Source organism: Vulpes lagopus, chromosome 9 (assembly GCF_018345385.1).
Source record: "Vulpes lagopus strain Blue_001 chromosome 9, ASM1834538v1, whole genome shotgun sequence".
Taxonomy (NCBI): Eukaryota; Metazoa; Chordata; class Mammalia; order Carnivora; family Canidae; genus Vulpes; species Vulpes lagopus.
Window position 1 is genome coordinate 52792724 of NC_054832.1, and position 20658 is coordinate 52813381.

Sequence of the window (20658 nt, forward strand, 5' to 3'; positions counted from 1 at the left end):
TACATGCGTTATATTGCATTTGCTGTATTATGATATATAAATAAGAAAACTATTTTAGTAACTGGAAAAAGAAAAAAATAATTTCTTTTAAAATCCTAGGAAAGTTTGTAGTAATAGAGTTTGAATATTAAATTTTTCTATATATAATCTCAATTTCCTACCTAATAAGCTAAGGATTTATGTATGTATTTATACAAATTCAGCCCTATATACTATATGAGAAAAGATCAAGCTGTAGGTTTCAATTTTAATGTGCTTGCAGTCAAGTTGATGAGGGACAGATAACAAAAATGAAAGGGTGACTAGTACAAGGTCGTAGGTAAGTAATGGTAAATTATGATTGGTGTTGTAGGTCTAAGAAAACATAAAATTATTGTGGATTTGGATAATGGAAGGAGGATTGGAAAGGAGCTGTGACTAGATCCAGGCCTTGAAGGATTGGCAATAAAGAGACAGAAGGAAGAAGGAGGTAGGACTTTCCAGACAAGATGATAATATGGAGATGAGGGCAGGGATAACAGTAATGAGAATGATGCATTTTGAGAACAATTAGTACATTTTTGAGTGAGAGAGGATGAGAATATGATATAAAAAACAAAGCTGAATAAGTAGGTTCATGCTAAGTTACAGAGAACTGTAGAAGCAAGGGAGAGAAGTTTGGAACTGACCTCATTAGACAACTAGAGCCAATTTTTATTTCCAAGGAGGGGAAAGATGTCAAACGGAGATTAGAGAGACCCCACCCCCCACCCCACAGAAATATGTAAAGTCATCCAGAGGAAGGAAATTTTTCAGAGAAGACAACCAGGTTGCATTTGCTTAAGGTAAGTAGAGAAGGATAGTTGTAAGAGATATTTCAAAGGAAGAAATGACCATGATGTAATACAAAAGAAAATACTTATTTGACCCATCTTGTTCCCCAAACTCTGTAGCACCCCAGAGATGGAGACATAAATTCCCTCCTGATCCCAGTTTCCAGAACCCATTCTAATCTCAGAAATTAAATATTTCTTAGCCTCTAGACTAACACTCAGTGGTTCAGATCAGTCTCTCATAGGACCCAAGTTTGATTACTATAGTTCTTAAAAATTGAGCTTTTGACTTGATCCCTTATTAATTTCCTTTTTTAGAATCTTTTAATTACTCTAGTTCCCTTTTGGGATTGGGTCTTGCCTTGTTCTTGTCAGTTCCCCTTCCAAGAATAAATATGTTTTCCTTGAAATTAAAACACAAAAGCAAAAAAACCTGAAGAAAAAAAAAAAAACAAACCCAAGCCAAAATAGTAATATGATTATCTGAATAGTAAGATTACTCCTACTTTTCATTTTGCTTTTCTCCATTATATAAGCTTGCTTGATGAAGCATGTGGTTTATTTTTAATGCAACGATAAACAAAAGAAAAACATTTAAACTTAAATATTAAAGGGAAAAATAATTGGTTAATATGAGTTATTGCTTACAATACTAAAGTTGATGGTATTGTCATGATAAGGAACACATCTTGTCATAGGAAATAAAAAAAAGAAACTCATTTCCTGCTTATGGGTGAAGAGGGTGAGGACATTGCTTCATTCTTACAAATTCAGAGAAATCATCTGCCTTCTCAGTTCTCATTCTAACATTGAAATAGTGTTTTCTACATAAGCTTAGCCACAAGGGGCCGTGGGATAAGGCTGTGTGCCCTGAGGAGACAGGCTGGTTTCAGTCAGTAACTTGCTGGCATATAATACCCAGTTCTTTTTAGGCAGTACAAAACCTCTTTGACCTGATCTGACAACTATTTCCTGATGGTTACATCTAGGCCAGACACAGAATAGAAATTTGACCTGAGAAGTCTTCCTTTAAGAACTGATCTAAAAATACTTTTCTCCTCTGGTTTTGGAGGATGTTTCTCTCTAATGATGAGAACTCTGATGACATATCAGGGTCTTCACAGCTGAACCTTGACTACCCACTGCAGGGGAGTCAACTTAGAGTATACAGGTTCCACATTAGCCCCCATCCCAACTGAACCCTACATCCTCTCAGGGAGTATGGTATCACCATTAGGCAGTGATGTGGTAACTCTTGGGTAGAGGAAGGCAGTCTCTTTTCCCCCAGAAGAGCTCCAGTCAAAAAGGGTTCCTCATCATTTAATCCAGCAAGTCTCAACAATAGCCATACCTCAAAATCACTGAGCAGGTAAAAATATATCACTATCTAAGCTCCACCCATTTTAATTAAATCAGAATCTCTGGGAGTATGGCCCAACCATCAGGGTTGGTTTTTGTTGTTGTTGTTGTTGTTGTTGTTAAACACTGCATGGTTGAGAATCACCAGTGTAGGAAGTCAAGATCTTTCAAGGAACAAAACAGAATCGATGCAGTAACTCTGATCTGATATTGCATCTAGAAAACCCCAGTGTTCAGGAGAATCCTGGCAGAGTTACAATTCCCTGGAAGCTCACCTTGTATCCCATCAGACTTGCTTGCCCTGGCACCATAACTCTTGCTGCCTATTATATCCATGAATGACACTAGCCTATGTGACCTTGAGCCTATAGCTCTACAACTAAAATTTATGCTAACCTACTTGCCCCTGCCTGTGGCTAGATGCAAGTGCACAGACACACCCTTCCACCTGGGTTCTACAGGAAAGCATTAAATGCTACTGTGTTTGATTTTTCCCCAAATACAGACTCTTCCTTTCTACAACTTTATCTTTGGGATCTGATGTGTTTTGTATATAATTATATCCTGTCATGTCTGTTCACCCTAAAACCATTGCTCCATGGAGATCTTTGTTCTACTTTACTGGCTCCAAAATGAATCTAACCTATCTGGGCAGTTAGCCATTATCATCACTTGCTCACCTTTAAAATCACCAATACTAGTGTCACTATGACACAATATTAGAAAAGTATAAAATTTTTTATTTTTTTTAGAAAAGTATAAAATTTTTTAAATCTTTGTAGAATTCATTTAAATTGTCAACTTCTTTAAAGCAAATTCTTAATTAACTCTACCCATTGAAATTTTTTGCCTTATCTCTGAAAAATGCCAACAGTTCTCTATAAAATTTCAGACAGTGAATAAAGACAGAAAATTTCTGTATTAAAAAAAAATCTCAATCTTTGTGGATTCGATTTCCCCATTTTTAAAATGATGGGATTATGGGATCCCTGGGTGGCGCAGCGGTTTGGCGCCTGCCTTTGGCCCGGGGCGCAATCCTGGAGACCCGGGATCGAATCCCACGTCGGGCTCCCGGTGCATGGAGCCTGCTTCTCCCTCTGCCTATGTCTCTGCTTCTCTCTCTCTCTCACTGTGTGCCTATCATAAATAAATAAAATTAAAAAAAAAAATTTTAAAAAATAAAATGATGGGATTAGGGGCACCTAGGTGGTTCAGTCAGTCAAGCATCCAACTCTTGATTTCAGCTCAGGGCATGATGTCAGGGTCCTGGGATTAAGCCCCACGTCAGGGTCTGTGCTCAGCAGAGTTTGCCTGTCTCTCTTCTCTCCCTTCTTCCCCCTTTGCCCCTCCTCCTCTGCCCCTCCCTGGCCCCCCATGCATTCATGAATTCTCTCTCTCTAAAACTAATCAATCTTAAAAAAGATAAAGTAAAATTGAGGGGATTGGACAAGATAATCAAGTCCCATCTAATTCTCTGACTTTATGATCCATTTTTACAACTTATTTGTCCTCTAACCCACAGGAAACAATCCTGAACAATACATGCCAGGTATTATTCTTAACAAAACATATTTACCCATAAGATATGATATATTTTTTAATAAAGTAAAAACAAGCATTGTTTCTTTCTAATAAAATCAAAAAAGTTGTTTCAAGTCCTAGTTCTACTAAGTTATGTGACTTTGGGCAAGGTGCCAAGGTGGCTTAGTTTCCACATTTGTTCTTGTTAAAACCACTACCATTTACCTCAAAAAGTGTTGTAAATGTTGACGCACTTATGAATGAAATAGGGATTTATTTTCTATTAAGTGGTTGTAAGGAACAAATGAGATAAAATGACCAAAACTTCTGAAAAGCTTTTTAAAAAAAACTTTAAAATCTTTACCAATGTAAGATCTTTGTAACACATCTTAATTTACATATGTTTGACCTGATATAGGCACTTTCACATTCCATGTCTTTCTGAAATTGGAAGCTGGCTAAATAAAGTGATAATTTTTCAATGCAATCAATTCTTGAAAAACACACTTCAACTGGATTCTAACAGTATTTCACTCTGAGGAGTAATTTAGAGTGTCTGAAGTATGCTCACTCAAATTATCTAATTTTCATAAACAAATTTTCCCATTTTTTGCATGTGAAAACTGAGACCAAGTGTGGTTTTTCACTATGCCAGAATAGTTTTCTAAGTGCTCCATGTTTATGTGCTTATTACTAAGATCTCAAAAGAGATATGCAGTTTGTTTTTTGGTTGTTTTTTTTTTTTTTTTTTTAGTTCTAATCTAGAAGCTCAGAATCATGCATCTGATTTTAAAGTGGATTATATTACTACATATTTTGTCCACACCCATGGCTTTTGTAAACTACATTATGATTGTGTTTAAGAAACGTGCCATAAAACCCCATAGGCTTTTCTTCCTGTTGGGGAAGTAGGCCTCGATGCACGCCAAACTGGAAAATCATGTTATAACCATCCATACCAACTTGTCTGAAATCTAACTTGAGAAAAGGCTAATTGTAAATATCTCCAAAGGAATTTGGTCCTGAAAGAATGTGAAAAAATGGGCATGAACAGCTGGCCATGCCCCTTTAGGAAGGCACTCCGTGGCTAGTATCTATGTGGAGAGACCAGGAAGAGTCATAAGGCCCCAGGGAGTTTCCAGGGGTGATGACAGACCATCTCCTCCTCTTCCCACAAGATACAAGTGGGGATTTCTTCCATTGCTGAATAGTCCTGAGGACTTCCCCAGGCTCCTTAAGAGAAGGTACCAAAATGGAACTCCCCACTGCTGGGGACTCCTGAGGTTCTCTTTACATTGGAGTTCTTAACCCACACTGCATTTGAGAAACACTGGGGGACTTTATAAACTATATCCCTGGACTCCATCCCAGATAAATGAAATCACTCGGCTGGAGATGAGTGGTAGGGTCCAGGCTTAGGCTGTTTTAGAACCTTCTAGGTGAGGTTCATATATAGTAGAAGTAGAGAACCACTGCTTTAGGCTGTCTGCCTGGTCACCACAAGGGCCCCTGCACCCCCACTCTCATGATCAGAAAAATTGGAGCATATGAAGATTTGGGGTTTGGCACTCGTTTTTCTTTCCTATCCTTCAATAGCCCTTCTCCATCCTCTTCCCATGCCCAATGCTTTTACGTTCTATTTCTTTCTGCCTCTCTCCTGTATCTCCTCTCCTATAGACATCAACTCACAAGAAATTATCAGGAACCCATTTATATTAAAATATATAAAACTGATAACCTTAAATGACCATTCTATCAGTGGCACTGTTCCATTATTCATGTATACTATAGATAGAATACAGTTAAGGGAATAAGGCTTTAATATGCCATGGACAGTTGGACAGTGGGCTTTGGTGGAGCACCCCATACCACATCCTCTACTACACCCATGCTTCGGAAAAGTAGCATCTGTTTAGTCAGAAGATGCCTGCTCCCTTTGCCCTACTGGTCAGGACTCTGAGGGCTTCATTTGACACAACTGTATCTTGGTTGGATGCTCTTGGGAGCAAACTGTACATAAAATTAAAGAAGGGGAAACGAAAAAAAAGTATGCGTTGACTTCCAGAGATATTCTATATGACTTGAAAAGTGATCAGAAAGCAGAAAAATTCTGTTGTGCCAAGGACCAGCTCTCCTTTCCCTGAAAAAGGAATATTTTTGCCCTGAGCAAACATAAGGAGATGGGATATGATTCTAGTGTAAGAAACCAAATAAGTGTTTAGCTATATCCTACTTATCTGTGTGATAAACAGTCAAAACTAAACTGTATGTATCTTGTGTGGTTTGAATTGAAGCCAATAGATCAGCGAGAGTATGAAGGATGAGTCATTTCATGCTTCCATGATGTTTCACTGGAGAATGGGCACTGCTGCCCAAATGATGCAGCTTTAAAACAAACAGCAAAAGCCCCTTGGTCATCACAACCTCTTTTTTTTTTTTTTAATTTTTATTTATTTATGATAGTCACAGAGAGAGAGAGAGGCAGAGACACAGGCAGAGGGAGAAGCAGGCTCCATGCACCGGGAGCCCGATGTGGGATTCGATCCTGGGTCTCCAGGATCGCGCCCTGGGCTAAAGGCAGGCGCCAAACCGCTGCGCCACTCAGGGATCCCCATCACAACCTCTTTACATCAAAACTAGTACCGTGTTTACATCCTCTGGGAAAGTCACCACAGAACAAATAATGAGACTTTTGCGCATACAGCATAGCACTTATCAGAAGAAACCAAAAAGTCTGTCCTTTCAGAGTAGCTGGCTTCAAATATTTATTTATTAAATGCAGCTAATGTTTGAGCCCAGATTGCTTATTAAATATCAACTCCAGGATTTGAAATGTGACAAGCTAAATTAGTTATAAATGACATACGAGTAACGTGGGAGACTTAGCTATGTTGCTGACTCGCCCAAACGTTCTGAACCAAATTTCTGTTAGTAATGTATTGTCAGAGAAAGTGAGGGGAAAAGAGATACAGCAGAGAAATCTATATTCTGTCCTAAAACCTAGTGTGTGACTGATGAATGGCTGCCATGGTCAAGGATGAGAAGAGGACAAACAAACAATTGATACAAATACATTAAATTCACAGAAACTCTTCAGGACCTGACTTTATGAAACAGAAGCAGCACCAGCCAAGACATTTTTAGATGGCCCTTTTGTGGTAAAAATAATTTGAGGTTATTCTATTCTTAGAAGTTTGGAAGGAATCTGTTGACATATGGCTCTAACAAATTACAAACACCCCCAAATTTTTGTTAGGAAAACATACCGCCAACTGTGAAACGTGTGGCTCATTACTATTTGGGAAATGCTTCTGTAATAATTTAATAATAATAATAGCAATACTTTTAACTTCTGACTGTTTTATTAATACTATTTACCATATCCTGTTGGCTAACTTCACATTAGAGGTTTCATATTTACTATAATAATAATAATAATAATAATAATGGCATCTAACATTCATTGAATGCTGTCCATGTGCCCAGAATTGGGTCAGGGGCTTTGTGTGTATTATGTCATAGAATTGTCATTGTTTCCATTTTGCCTATGAGGAAAGAGACTCTGAGAAGTGAAGTGACTTACCCAATCATGGCCACTATGCATAGGCTGCATATTTCAGTTCCAGCTTTGTCTATTTTGCATATCTTTGCTTTTAACCACTACACTTGATTGTTTCCTCATAGAAATTCATCAGCAAACTAAGAAAATAAGGTCTAACTAAGCTATATCTTGGAAAATATAGACATATCCAGTTGGGTATGACTGAAATATTTCTCTAGCAGTTTAGACCACTTGGTAGCATTTTTTTTTTAATTTTGTGGGAGACAGAATAAAACAAGAAAATATACAGTATTTTATGGGAGAAAATCTTTGCAACTTTGAGGCAAGCAAGGATTTCTTGAGATACAGAAAGCTAAAATAATAAAGAAAAAAAGTTGATAGTTGAACTGCACCAAAAAATTTTAAATGTTTTTTCTTCAGCAGACACCAGCATGAAAATGAAAGCAATCTGTGCACTGGGAGAAAATGTATATAGTGCAAATACCTGACAAAGGACATGTGTCCAGAATATATAGAGAATTCTTACAACTCAATAAGAAACAATAACCCAATTAAAACCATGGGCAAATGATTTGAACTGATACTTTACCAAAGAAGATATATGGATGGCTGATAAGCAAATGAAGAAACACTTAACACTATTAGTCATAGAGAAATGCAAATTTAAACCACAAGGAGATACCACTACCCACCTACTACTATAGCTAAAATTAAAAAGGCTGAAAATATCAAGTGTTACCAAGGATGTAAGAGCAACTAGAATGCTCATACGTTACTAGTGAGAATGTAAAATGGTACAATAACTTTGGAAAACGGTTTGGCAGTTTCTTACAAAGTTAAGTATATACTTACCATATGACCCAGCAATTGTAGGGATTTACCCAAGAGAAATGTGAACATATCCATGCAAAGTTTTATAGATTTTATTTTATTTTAAAGATTTTTTATTTATTTATTCACGACAGACACAGAGAGAGAGAGAGAGAGGCAGAGACACAGGCAGAGGGAGAAGCAGGCTCCATGCAGGGAGCCTGACGTGGGACTCGATCCCGGGTCTCCAGGATCATACCCCAGGCTGAAGGCGGCACTGAACCACTGTGCCACCGGGGCTGCCCACCATGCAAAGTTTTATACAGAAACATTCTAGAATGTTTATTCAGCTTATAAGAGTCTCGACTTGGAAACAAATCAAATGGCCATAAACTGATGAATTAATAAATAAGTTGTGGTACATCCTTAAAATAGAATATACCAAGAAATAAAAATGAACCACTTATACATGCAATAATATGGATAAATATCAAAAAAAAAATGCTGAATGAGAGATACCAGACACAAAGAGTATATACTAGAACAATTCCATCTATATGAAATTCTAGGAGAGGCAAATATAATCTACAGTGATCTGCATGATCTATCTTTCTTCTCTACTGGATCTTTCCCATTAGAATAAAACATGTTGTTCTTTCTCCCACACCCAACCCAACATTAAAGAGCACATCAGCTGTTGCCTGGAGCCAGGGTTGGGGAGATAAATTTACTGCAAAGAAAGGGTCAAAAGGAAACTTTTGACCTGATATAAATGTTCTATGTCTTCATTGTGGTAGTAGTTACATGTATATAAGTTTGTCAAACCCATCAAAAGGCACACTTAAAATGAGTGTTTTGAATTGTATGTAAACTATAGCTCTGTGTGTGTGCATGTCGCACTTATTAAGTTAAATGTTAGCAAATGGTAGAAACAAAGTAAGGAAGGAGGATAAGGAATGCATGGGAATGTGGTTTGATGTCATTTTTAAGTAGGTAGAAGCAGGAAGACCAATTAGGAGGTTATTGCAATAATCTAGGAGAGAGATGATGATGATTTAGTTAGACCGTAATGGCAGCAGTAGAGATAGTGAAAAGTGACCAAATTTGGGTAGATGTTGAAGACAGAGACATAGGAGTCACTCATGAATTGTATTTGGGGGTGAGTAAAAGAGAGGAGTCAGGCACTAGTCCAAGATATTAAGCCTGAGCAACTGTGAGGATAACATTGAGATGGGACAAACCTTATGGGTGAGTTTTTAGGGAAAGACCAGGAATTCAATTAGGACATGTTAAATTTGAGTTGTATGTGAGACATCCAAGTAGAGATATTGAGTAGGCAGATATGAATCTAGAGTTCAGAGGAAAATTCTAGACTGAACATACAAGTTTAGAAGTCATTGCCATACATATGGTTTTTAAAACACCAGACTAGGGATCCCTGGGTGGCGCAGTGGTTTAGCGCCTGCCTTTGGCCCAGGGCGCGATCCTGGAGACCCGGGATCGAATCCCACGTCGGGCTCCCGGTGCATGGAGCCTGCTTCTCCCTCTGCCTGTGTCTCTGCCTCTCTCCCTCTCTCTCTCTCTCTCTGTGACTATCATAAATAAATAAAAATTTAAAAAATAAAATAAAATAAAACACCAGACTGGATGAAATCACCAAGAGAGTAGAAAGAGAAAAGAAAAGAGTTCCAAGGACTGAGCGTGTAGCACTTCAATGTCCAGAAGCCAAGGAGAGGAAGAGAAATCAGCATAGAGAGAGAAGGACGGAACAATGAGCAAGGAGGAAAACCAGAGTGTGCATTTTTTTTCCTTAGAAGACTGTTGGGGAGGAGGTGTTTTTATTTTTTTTAAGTTTTTTATTTATTCATTTGAGAGAACACGAGCAGGGGGAGGGAGAGGGTTAGAGTTTGAAAAGGGAAAAGCATACTCTCTTCTGAGCGGGATGCCCAACTTGGGGCTCAATCCCAGGACCCGGGGATCATGACCTGAACCAAAGGCAGTTACTTAACTGACTGAGCCACCCAGAACCCCTGGGAAAAGTGTTTTTTAAAAAGGGAGTGAATACCTGTGCTAAATCCTGCTGACAGATCAAGTAAATTGAGGACTGAGCTGACCATTGGATTTGGCAATGTGATGGTCAACAGTAACTTTAACAAGTTTGGTGGAGTAAGGGGGGGGAAAGCCTCATTGGAGAGAATTAAACCAAGTGTGTGAGGGAAGTAATTGGAGACAGCAGTGTAGAAAAAAATTTTAAAGGACTCTTGTTATAATGAGGGGAGTGAAATGGCCCAGGAACCAAAGGGAAAAGGAGGGATAAGAGAGGATTTGGGAGACAAAAAAGAAATAACAGGATTGATGCTGATGAGCATGACCCAAGAGAGAGAAGAATTGGTGATGCGGGAAAGGGGAGGGGTAACTACCAGTACAATGTCTTTGAGTTGGCAAGAGGCAATGGGAGTGTAGCAGACAGGCCATAATTTGAGAAACATAAAACAGGAAAGGACCCTCAATCAGACTTCCAATGACACATACGTTGTGATTCTCTGGGTGCTCCCAGTGTAGCTCTGGCTCGATATCTTCCAGATGTGGACCATAAAGGAAAAACCTCCCCTTGCTCAACTGAATGTCTGGCCTCTCACCCCACTATGACCCTGGCTCTCCATGCCACAAATCCTATTGCCAAGTTTCTGAATGTTGCAAACACCCTTCTCCAATTTATGGGATGTGACTTTTCCTTAAAAGTCGCAAATACACTTCTTTTTCTCCTAATTCTGACATTTTCATATTTGATGGATGTTGAATTATTCTCCCAAATAGTTTCTGGCAGGATAAAACCAAGTGAGCTTATTTTAGCTCTCCGTTGTTTTTCCTGTGGCATTTTCTCTTATGCCAACCCAACTAAGGAATGAGGTATGGTGGTGAGTGGCTGCTGCGGAGCTAGCAGACTGTGTTCCTAATCCAGGAGGTAGGTCAGGGAGCAGTCCTGTGGAGTCCACAAGAACCACAAAGTTAAAAAAAATACTTTGTAAACAAAGCCACTAAAAAAACAAGGGTTACATAAAGGCTCTGACCAGCCAGTTATATCATCTGAGATGGAGTACAAGAATTTTTAGCAAAAAAGCCCAAGGTATATGTTGTAGGATGAAGCCTTAATACCCTTGCCTAATCAGTTCAACCACTGTAGTAGTTATGCCTTGACTGCCAGGAGCATAAATATTTTGAAAGTCTTTGCCATTTTTATTATTTTAAGAGTGGGTTTCTAGTTTCCATGTGATAGAATTGAAGTACATGCTGCTATAATTACCTTCATATCTCTGGTTACTCTGCAGGGAAAAATATGGTTATGTGAATTCATTCAGAAACTTTAACAACAGCCTTCTATGTGTTAGGCATTGCACTGGCCAGTAGGGATTTTAAAATGATGAAGGCGTGCTTTCTGCTTCTAGGGATCTCACTGTCTAGTTGGGTAGACAAATGAGAAGTAAGTATGTGGTAAATGCAATGAAAGTGATCAGTAGGGTAGTAGACCTATCCATAGCCCACATGGAGAGTCTGTGCAGGCTGAGAGGCTGCTAGAAGTTTCATAGATGATGGAAACACCAGAAACCAAAGAGATGACAAGGAGATGAATGGGAAACCAAAGATGTTCAACATTTCTGAACCATAGAGTAGGAAATTGGAATGAGTTGAGACTTACAGCTGGAGAGGTAGGCAAAGGTAAATAGGGGCCAGCCTTGATTGCCACATGAAGGCATCAAGTAGGTGGTGAACATCTACTGGAAGCTTTAGCAGGAGAGTGGTGTGATCAAATCTTTCTTTCTTAATGAAGTAAGTAAATAAGTAGGCTCTACACCCAACATGGGGCTAGCCAGGTGCCCCTCAAATCTTTATCTTAAATTTCTGGTGAAGGAATTTTAGGAGAAAGTGTAAGTTGGATTGTCCAAGAGGCAGACCCTGAACCAAGGACTTGAGTTCAAGTAATTTTTTTTAAGGAAATGATCCCACAAGAAACTAGTAAGGAAATAGAAGAAACAGGATAAGGAGAGGCAAGAAGCCAAGCAGAAGAGCCGTTTCAAGTTAAGTCTCAGACAGCCTGATCCTGTGAGGAGCTCTGGAATATAAATTACACTACAGTTTGCCCCACCTTAAGGCAATGAGCTGGTTTTTGTGCACCCACGCCAGTCAGTTGTCCTCTACTGTCCACCCTGGGGGAAATGAAGATTCTTGGGTAGTTCCTGTTTTCCCTATCAGCTAGCAGTTTCATTGCCAAAGGACAGTCCTCTTTCACTTACAGGTACTGGCAAAGCATGCAGAAGCTGGGGGATGTAAAAAACTGAGCTGCTGAAAGAGATGGAAGCAATTTGAACGAAGCACCCAGAGTATCCACAAGGGAACTAAATTGGAATAATTTGTTTGTTTTAAAAATATTTTTTTTAACAAATAAGTAATTTGTTCAATAGGTAGCTATAGCTTCTACCCCATTCCTTAATCTTACCCCATCTCTGACTGTCATTTCACTTCTAAATGAGTGATGGTATCATCAGCATCCTTGGGCTAACTGAAGGGATAAAGGACAAAGTGATAATTGGGGATGAAGTAAGGGTAATGAGAGCACACATTAACAACTGGTAATGAATAACAATTCTTTTTTTTTTAAGATTTTGTTTATTTATTTATTTGAGAGAGAGAGAGAGAGAAAGAGAGAGAGAGAGAGAGGAAGAGAGAGCAGCAGAACCCTGAAATCCTGACCTGAGCTGAAGGCAGATACTTAACCGACTGAGCCACTCAGATGCCCCGAAAAACAAGGATTCTTTTAAAACATCTCCAACTTGCTTTTCCAAGTAAAAGAATATATAGAAAAATGACATTTATGTGGCTTGAGATGGGACACTAATTAAGAAGGTGCTGCCATATGAGGGTGAGGAATGAAAAGGGGCAAGAACTCCTCTTGGGCTCATCATACCCATCCCTTGGGAAGGGCAGCCAGGTGGGCTCTCCCCTTGGAACATTATGCCTTTTATTTTACACATAATGGCTGTGTCTCCAGATTAGGGGTGCTTGGGACTGGCTGACTTCCCACAGTTAATAATTACATATTGTTAGAGCTTCTGCTCATTAAATCTTGAATTGTCTAGACACTATCTAAAGAAACAAGGCCCTTTAAACACTGTCAACTATGTTGATTTAGCTGTGACTCATTTAGCATTTAGCCTTACATTGGTCCCAAATCATAATCTGAGATAAATATTAAGAGCAAATCTAGATCACTGGCTCTCAAAAGGGGTGAGGGAGTACAATTTTGCCCCTCAGGGAGCATTTGGAAATATTTGGAGATCCTCTGGGTTGTGCCCAGCAGGGGATTATTCAGATAGTGCTGTTAAGTATCTAGTGGGTAGAGGCAAGATTTACTGGTAAGCATTGCACAATGCACATGACAGTCTCCCTCAACAAATAATTATCCGGCCTCAAACGTAAAACATAACAAGGTTATAAAACCCTGATTTAGATAGGTTTGTTGCAGTTGGGAAACAATGCAACAAGAATAAAAACCAAAGGAGGAGAGAATATTGGAGAATGTCAAACTTGGAGTCAAGTAATGGTATCTTTGCTCCTCTAACCTCTCTGCTTGGCACCTCATCCTGTGTAACCTGTGCCGTTCGTCCATCAGAGTCATCTCAGAAGCCCATCTCCTCAAACATATCCCTTCCCTCCTTTGTATCCCTTTTGCTCTGTGGTGTATCTGTTAGGACATCGCCTTACTTTGCCTTATGTTAGTTTCTCCTTTGAAACCTGTCTCATTTCCCTCTCCATGATAGGAAGTCACACAGGGTCTCCAAGTTTGACATCCCCAATATTCCCTCCTTTTTTGTTGTTGTTTTGTTGCTTGTTTGAATCAAGTCAAAATGGATTAAATTTAATGACTTGCTCAGTTTATATCTAGCAATGGGATGAGTCAGAGTAGACAATGATGTTTACTCTTCGTCTTCTGGTCTGTCGTTTTCAGTCTTCTCCCTGGAGTTTCAGTGAACTCAGGGGAATTAGATGATCCTTATCCATTTCCCTTTTGTTCTACCACCAGTTCCCTAATAAGAAGTGGCCCCGACCGTGAAATTCTTTGGAAAACAAGTCCAGAACTCTAGTGAGTAGATGGTCAGTTAGGCATAAATACTGAAAGAGAGAATACTCCAAGCCTTATAATATTTAGATGGATGTTTTAAGATGGTGTGGTAGGCAGAATTATGGCCTTCTAATGATGTCTGTGTCTAATTCCTGGAACATGTAAATATGTTACATTATATGGCAAAGAGGAGTGAAGTAGCACATGGATTTAAGATTGCTAATCAGCTGACTTTGCAGTGGTTGATAAGCTTGGATTGGGGGGGGGGGAGTAGTATAATCACAGGGGCCTTTAAATGTGAAAGGGGGAAACACAAGAGTCAGTATCTGATGTGAGACCCACCATTGCTAACTTAGAAGATGGAAGAAGGGACCATGCATCAAAAGCAAGGAGAGGGGACACCTGGGTGGCTCAGCAATTGAGCATCTGCCTCTGGCTCGGGGCGTGATCCCAGATTCCCAGGATCGGGTCCCACATCAGGCCCCTTGCATGGAGCCTTCTTCTCCTCCCTCTGCCTGTGTCTCCGCCTCTCTTTCTGTGTCTCTCATGAATAAAGAAATATAAAATCTTAAAAAAATAAAAATAAAGAGAGTAAGCCACTAAAAGCTGCAAAAGGAAATCTGTACCTCCCTAGAGCATCCAAATGAAATCCATTCCTGCCAAATTTTTTATTTTGGCCCATTGAAACCCATTTCAGAATTCTGACCTCCAAAATCATAAGATAATAACATGTTGTTTTAGGCCACCCAATGTATGGTAATTTGTTACAGCAGCAATAGGAGACTAATACAGCTGGACACTTAAGTTTGTTGTCTATACAAATTGGGTGACAATTTTACAGCGATTTATTTTTTTAAAAATTGCATCCTATCATATAAGTTTCTGAAGTTTCTTCCCAATCACAAAATGTTCCTGACACAGGAGGGGAAGAAAATTAGAAAAATTTAAACTGCCACAATTAAAGACAAGCCTGAATCTTGTCAAGACTTTAATGACTGAAGAAACATGCTGGCAAGATGGCCTCATTTTCCAGGCTTTGTTTCTTGAGACTCCCAGATACCTCACATTCAGAAAAAGAGTAGGAATAAAAAAGATCGAGAGCTAAAAAAGAAAAACCAACTTTAAAATACTGTGCTTCCGGAGTACCTGGGTGGCTCAGTGGTTGAGCATCTGCCTTTGGCTTGGGTCATGATCCTCATCTTGAGCCCCTTGTCAGGCTCCCTGCTCAGTGGGGAGCCTGCTTCTCCCTCATGTTTGCTGCTCCCCCTACTTGTGCACACACTCTCTCTCTCTGTCAAATAAATAAAACTTTTTTTAAAATTTAAAAAAATAAACAGTGAATAGATGTTTAAAGAGTATCCTTTTGAAAGGGTACTAACCTGTTATCCTGTCTCTTTGGCACTGGTATTTGTGATGTGTGTGTGATAAGATTCATCTACAGGGGGCAGCCCAGGTGGCTCAGTGGTTTAGCACCACTTTCGGTCCAGGGCGTGATCTTGGAGACCCGGGATCGAGTCCCACATCGGGCTCCCTGCATGGAGCCTGCTGCTCTCTCTGCCTCTCTCAATCTCTCTCTCTCTCTCTCTCTCTCTCTCTCTCTGTGTGTGTGTGTGTGTGTCTTTCGTAAATAAATAAATAAAATCTTAAAAAAAAGATTCATCTACAGGGATATTTAAGGTCATTTTTCCCTAAACTATTAGGGTTTTGGAGTAATCTCTGACTTTTAGGAGCCTAAGAATATTAACTTATCTCCTTAGTTTTATTGTAACCACAGTCTTAGAAGTGAAGAGCTGTTTGGTTGCCATGTCAGAATCGAGTTGCATTTTAAATAGCCAGAACTTTTAAATGACTCTGAATCACTTAGTATTACAGTGTTGACATGTTATAGTATATGGAAAATATAAACAGACTAGCTTTCAAAAAAGAGATACCCCACACTAATTCTGGTAGTGCTCTGTTGTAAAACGTGTATATTTTATGATGAGTCTGGAGTGGAGAAGTTAGAATCAGAATGCAGTATTTTAGGTCTAAGATCTTAGTTCCCCTTCTTAATATGTAGTCAAAATTAAATGAGAAGACTCTAAGTTAGTAAAAAGTGTGCTGTTCAGTTTTTCTGGTGCTTGAATAGAATTGAGAAAGGTATTATATAGGAGTTTTCAAAGAAGAACCAAAAAGAACCCAATAGAACCACTGGTGGTTCTATTCCTTTTAAAGGATTGAAAATAGTATAAAAGTGAAGCTAAACTTTTAAGTTTTCAACAGAAAGGTATACATCTCAGTTCTATAAAAACAATCAACAGGGTTTGAATATAGGCATTTAACTGTAGGTGAGAATAACTGACAGAGATTCAAGCCCTCCTCCTGCTTCTCTAAGAAAAGTCAGCTACATCAGGGAAGTGAGGGAAACCAGCAGGAATACAGATGTTCAAAGAACCCTTTTCCTCCCCCCGCCCCTCCGTGGCAGTTCCAGGGGGTGGCTGGGGGCAAGGAGAGAAGGGAGATGGACTCTAGTTCCCTACAACCTCCCTTTCCCCAAAGTCATCTTCCAAAACAAAACAAACCTGCAAGCCCAAACTCTGTCCGATCAATGCAACTTCAGAACCAGCCGTCCAGTCCGCTTTGCTAGCTCCACCGGCGTCCCTCAGCCCTCCTGTATAGTTGGAGTCCTGACTGCTTCTCACTCAAGGACACAGTGAGGGGCAATTTGGTAGGCATGGCCCCGTGTTCTTGTGACACCTCATTTACACCTTGTAATAAAGAGTCATCTCTCTGACCTTGATAGATTATTTTTCCAGAAAAGTGAATTATTTATATCTTCTTATAGCCACATATGCTGCCCAGAAGTCACCCATTTATCTGACATGTTTTATTAAGGACACCAGATGTTCCTGCAGTAAGTTTTAGGTATCACACCCCCTGACAGAGTCTAAAGGAGAACCAGACCTTCAAGTGAATGTATACAGAAACTTCGTAAGCCTCTAAGAATGGAAAATGTATTTTGAGACATTAGCATACGGAGGCTGAGAATTGCCCATTTCTAACTCCTCACGTGTAAATAATAATTGATTCACATACCTTCTCTTCCCTGCCCACACCTCCCCCTCCTCCCTGCATCCACTCCCCGAATACTCCCCCCCAACTCAGGAGTTAATGAAAGTTATTAAAACTTGGAGTTTTACTGTCTATGTATCTGTTAAGTCAGGCTTTTTTGGACAATAGTTTACTTTGATTCTCCTGATGTCTACACAGGCCAAGGTAATTAGTCATTAGCAATTATGTGCTGCTAATTACCGCTAGTGCGAAGTGCCTGGGAGACGCCAACACAGGGTGTTAATAGCAATTTGTTTTGTGGGTTGGAGTGGTGGTTTGATTCCATTTCCTATTACATCCTCAGTACAGTGTATCTTAAGTGGCGTTGTAGATTGGAAGTGGCATTAAACTTTCAGCAGAAGACATCCTTCCCACTTGGACATTTTCATGCTAAAACAGCCCACTTGTCAAAACTCTTAGCTATCAGGGTGACAGATGTTACATGATACACAACTAGGTAGAAAGCTGGCATCTGACATCTTTTAGCTGTGCGGGCACACACGTCAATATGCCATAAAATGCAGACACTTCCCCACAGAATCTGGATAAACACTTCTTACTGCGCCTTTGCTGTATCAATTTGGAACAGATGGGTTGCTGTTTTTCTGATGTATTATGACAAGCAGCAGCAACTACTAATCATAGCACCAAGAACTGTTGGTGTCTAATGCTGTTCTTTTTCAATGTCACCCATTAAGTGACATTCTTTGCTCCTGAACAGAGAATAAAATTTTTCATTTTTAAAAAAGAGAGAAAAGGGACCCCTGGGTGGCTCAGTGGTTAAGCATCTGCCTTTGGCTCAGATCATGATCCCTAGGTCCTGGGATTGAGTACTGTATTGGGGTCCCCATGGGGAGCCTGCTTCTCCCTCTGCCTAAAAAACTAAAAATACAAATAAAGAGGAAAAGGATTAATTGATAGTTCTCAGGGAGAATGTGAGAGCCTTTAAGACTAGGGTTTTCCTCTTCTTTTCTCATGCTTTCAGATCTTGGTCTGCATACCACCATGTATACTGAATTTTGTACATTTTCCTAGGCGCCAAACTTTGAAACCAGGTACCTAGACAGCACGTTAAGGAGGCAGGGCCAGGGGATAAGGGTTGGTGTAGTCAGTGCCCATTAGGACCTGAAGCTCTCATCAGCACAATCAATCTATAGTCATTCACCCTCTCAGCACAGGGGCTATGGTTGGTCCCCTGCTTCCATCTACGTGCTGCCACTGAAGGACCTGCAGATTTGTTTTAACCTGGTTTTATTTCTCTTTTTTTCCCAAGATTTTATTCATTTATTCATGAGAGACTAAGAGAGAGAAGCAGAGACATAGGCAGAGGGAGAAGCAGGCTCCTCATGGGAAGCCTAATGCAGGCCTCGATCCTAGGACCTAGGGGTCATGATCTGAGCCAAAGGCAGATGCTCAACCACTGAGCCACCCAGGCATCCCAACCTGGTTTTATTTCTATACAAGAACACCAGGCGGTACACAGACTGAGATCTCCTGTGTGTATCCCCACAGCCCAACCTCATGTGGTGGTCCTGCGTCATACATGCCATCTAGGCGTCCCTGGCACCTCAAACCAAGCATATCAAATCACCAGAGTCTCTTCATCTGATTGGGTAGCAGAGGGTGGTTTGGGGAAATAGAGTGCCAGAAAAAGGAATCAAAGTTAGCCTAGAATGTCCCCGTGAACTCCCCAAAGCAGCCTTGCCTGTCCTTGGTACAGACTCCACTTTCACGGCGTGGGGGCTGCCCTCACTCCCCATCTGACTGCCGTGCTTCATGGGGCTGCACAGGTTTGTTTGCTTTTGAAAGAGAGTGTAACATGACTTCGTTTCTTTAATGACAGCTACACTGCCTACAAGCTGGCTGATGTCTACGGAATTCACAGAGTGTGAAGCGGGCCTCTGTGGGTCCAAAGGGGAGAAGAAAAACCACAGAGTGATTTATTGCCTCGAAGGCCCTATTCACAGATAATGGAGAGGAAGAAGCCTGTTCCAGATCCAGAAGGGGTGGCCTCTTGTCTCGCATCTAGGTAGTGGGAAGCAAAGGCAGTTTAGCCAGTAATTCCACGACATTAAGATTCCTTACTTATATCTAAAATGCAAAAATTCCACCTGGAATTCAGAAATCGTGTCCTGATAAAAGATGCAAAATTAAGTACAGTAGTTAATGGTGTGGAATTTGGAGTCAAACATTCATGCTCCAGCTGGCTCTGACAGTTGCTTGCTGCATGACCTTGGAAAAATTACTTAAATTTGGTTTCCTCATCTATAAACTGAGGATAACAGAATCCCATTTTACAGGGGCATTGTAAGAATCAAATGAAACGTTGTATGTGAAATGCTCTGTGTCTGACACAGAAGAAATGCTGCACAAACCAACATATAATTATTGTTTAGATTAATAAGGCAGGGGAAGGGGAAGAAATGGTGAAGGCAGGAAAAAGTATGATTTATTAAAAAAAAAAAAAAAGTATGATTTATAGAGGCACCTGAGTGGCTCAGTCGGTTGGTGGGCATCGTGGACTCTTGGGTTCAGCTCCAGTCATGGTCTCAGGTAGTGGGGATCAGCCCTGTGTCCCTTGGACCACTCAGCTCAGAGGCTGCTTAGGATTCTTTCCCTCTCTCTCTCCCTCCCCATCTGCTCCTCCCCTGTTCACTCATTCTCGCTCACTCGTGTGTGTGCACTCTCTCTCAAACAAATAAATAAAATCTATTTTTTAAGTATGATTTATATATGACCATGGTTACCTATAAAGATTTTTCCCTGAAGTAATTACATTATCTTGAAGATTCAGTAAATTCGACCTATCCCAAAAGGGGACTTAGAATTCCTTTGCATTCCTATCTGTGGGATGCAATCTGACATTTACTGCCACTTTATCGATTCAAGTTTGCAGAGACTTTTATCTATTCCAATGAATTTTGCCTAGGAGCAGGCTCCACTGTCTCCAGCTAATGCCTTAGGACGGCCTCCCAGAAGTAATATCATGACAGGGATGAGTGACAAAGGAGTTATTTCTCTTCCTCATTTTTTTTCCTTCTTCTTTTTAAGAGGTGACATAGCTATCTAGTAAAGCAGCCAGATATAAATATAAGTAATACTGGTAAATTTAAATAAATATTAAAGAACCCCATTCACAATTTCTTAAATGCAATAAAATTTAACTTTGGTTTCATCTCCATGCTTAAAGAGAACACTTCTTTTTGCTCACCATAAATCTTCACCTCTGGATATTAAAGGGTCAGCAATTTTATTCTGATAAATACCCAGTAATACCACGTAGCCCAGAAAATAGTCCTCACAGCAGCTTCCTTAAGTGAAGGAAAGGAAACATTTGATAATCAGATATTTTAGGGTCCAAGATTCAAATTTTATCCTCAGTACAA

The 20658-nt window shown here is 40.0% G+C and overlaps 1 long non-coding RNA gene across 2 annotated transcripts in view; it reads left to right on the plus strand.

Moving 5' to 3' along the window:
- Positions 1-20658, plus strand: part of LOC121498931 — a 139842-nt gene that overhangs the window by 94362 nt on the left and 24822 nt on the right. The window contains exon 6 of one of the 2 annotated variants that reach the window (XR_005989949.1): positions 19116-20536. The exons of the other annotated variant lie outside the window; for it this stretch is intronic. This is a non-coding gene — a long non-coding RNA (uncharacterized LOC121498931). Of the gene's footprint in view, positions 1-19115; positions 20537-20658 lie in introns of those variants that run through there. 2 annotated transcript variants of the gene reach the window in all.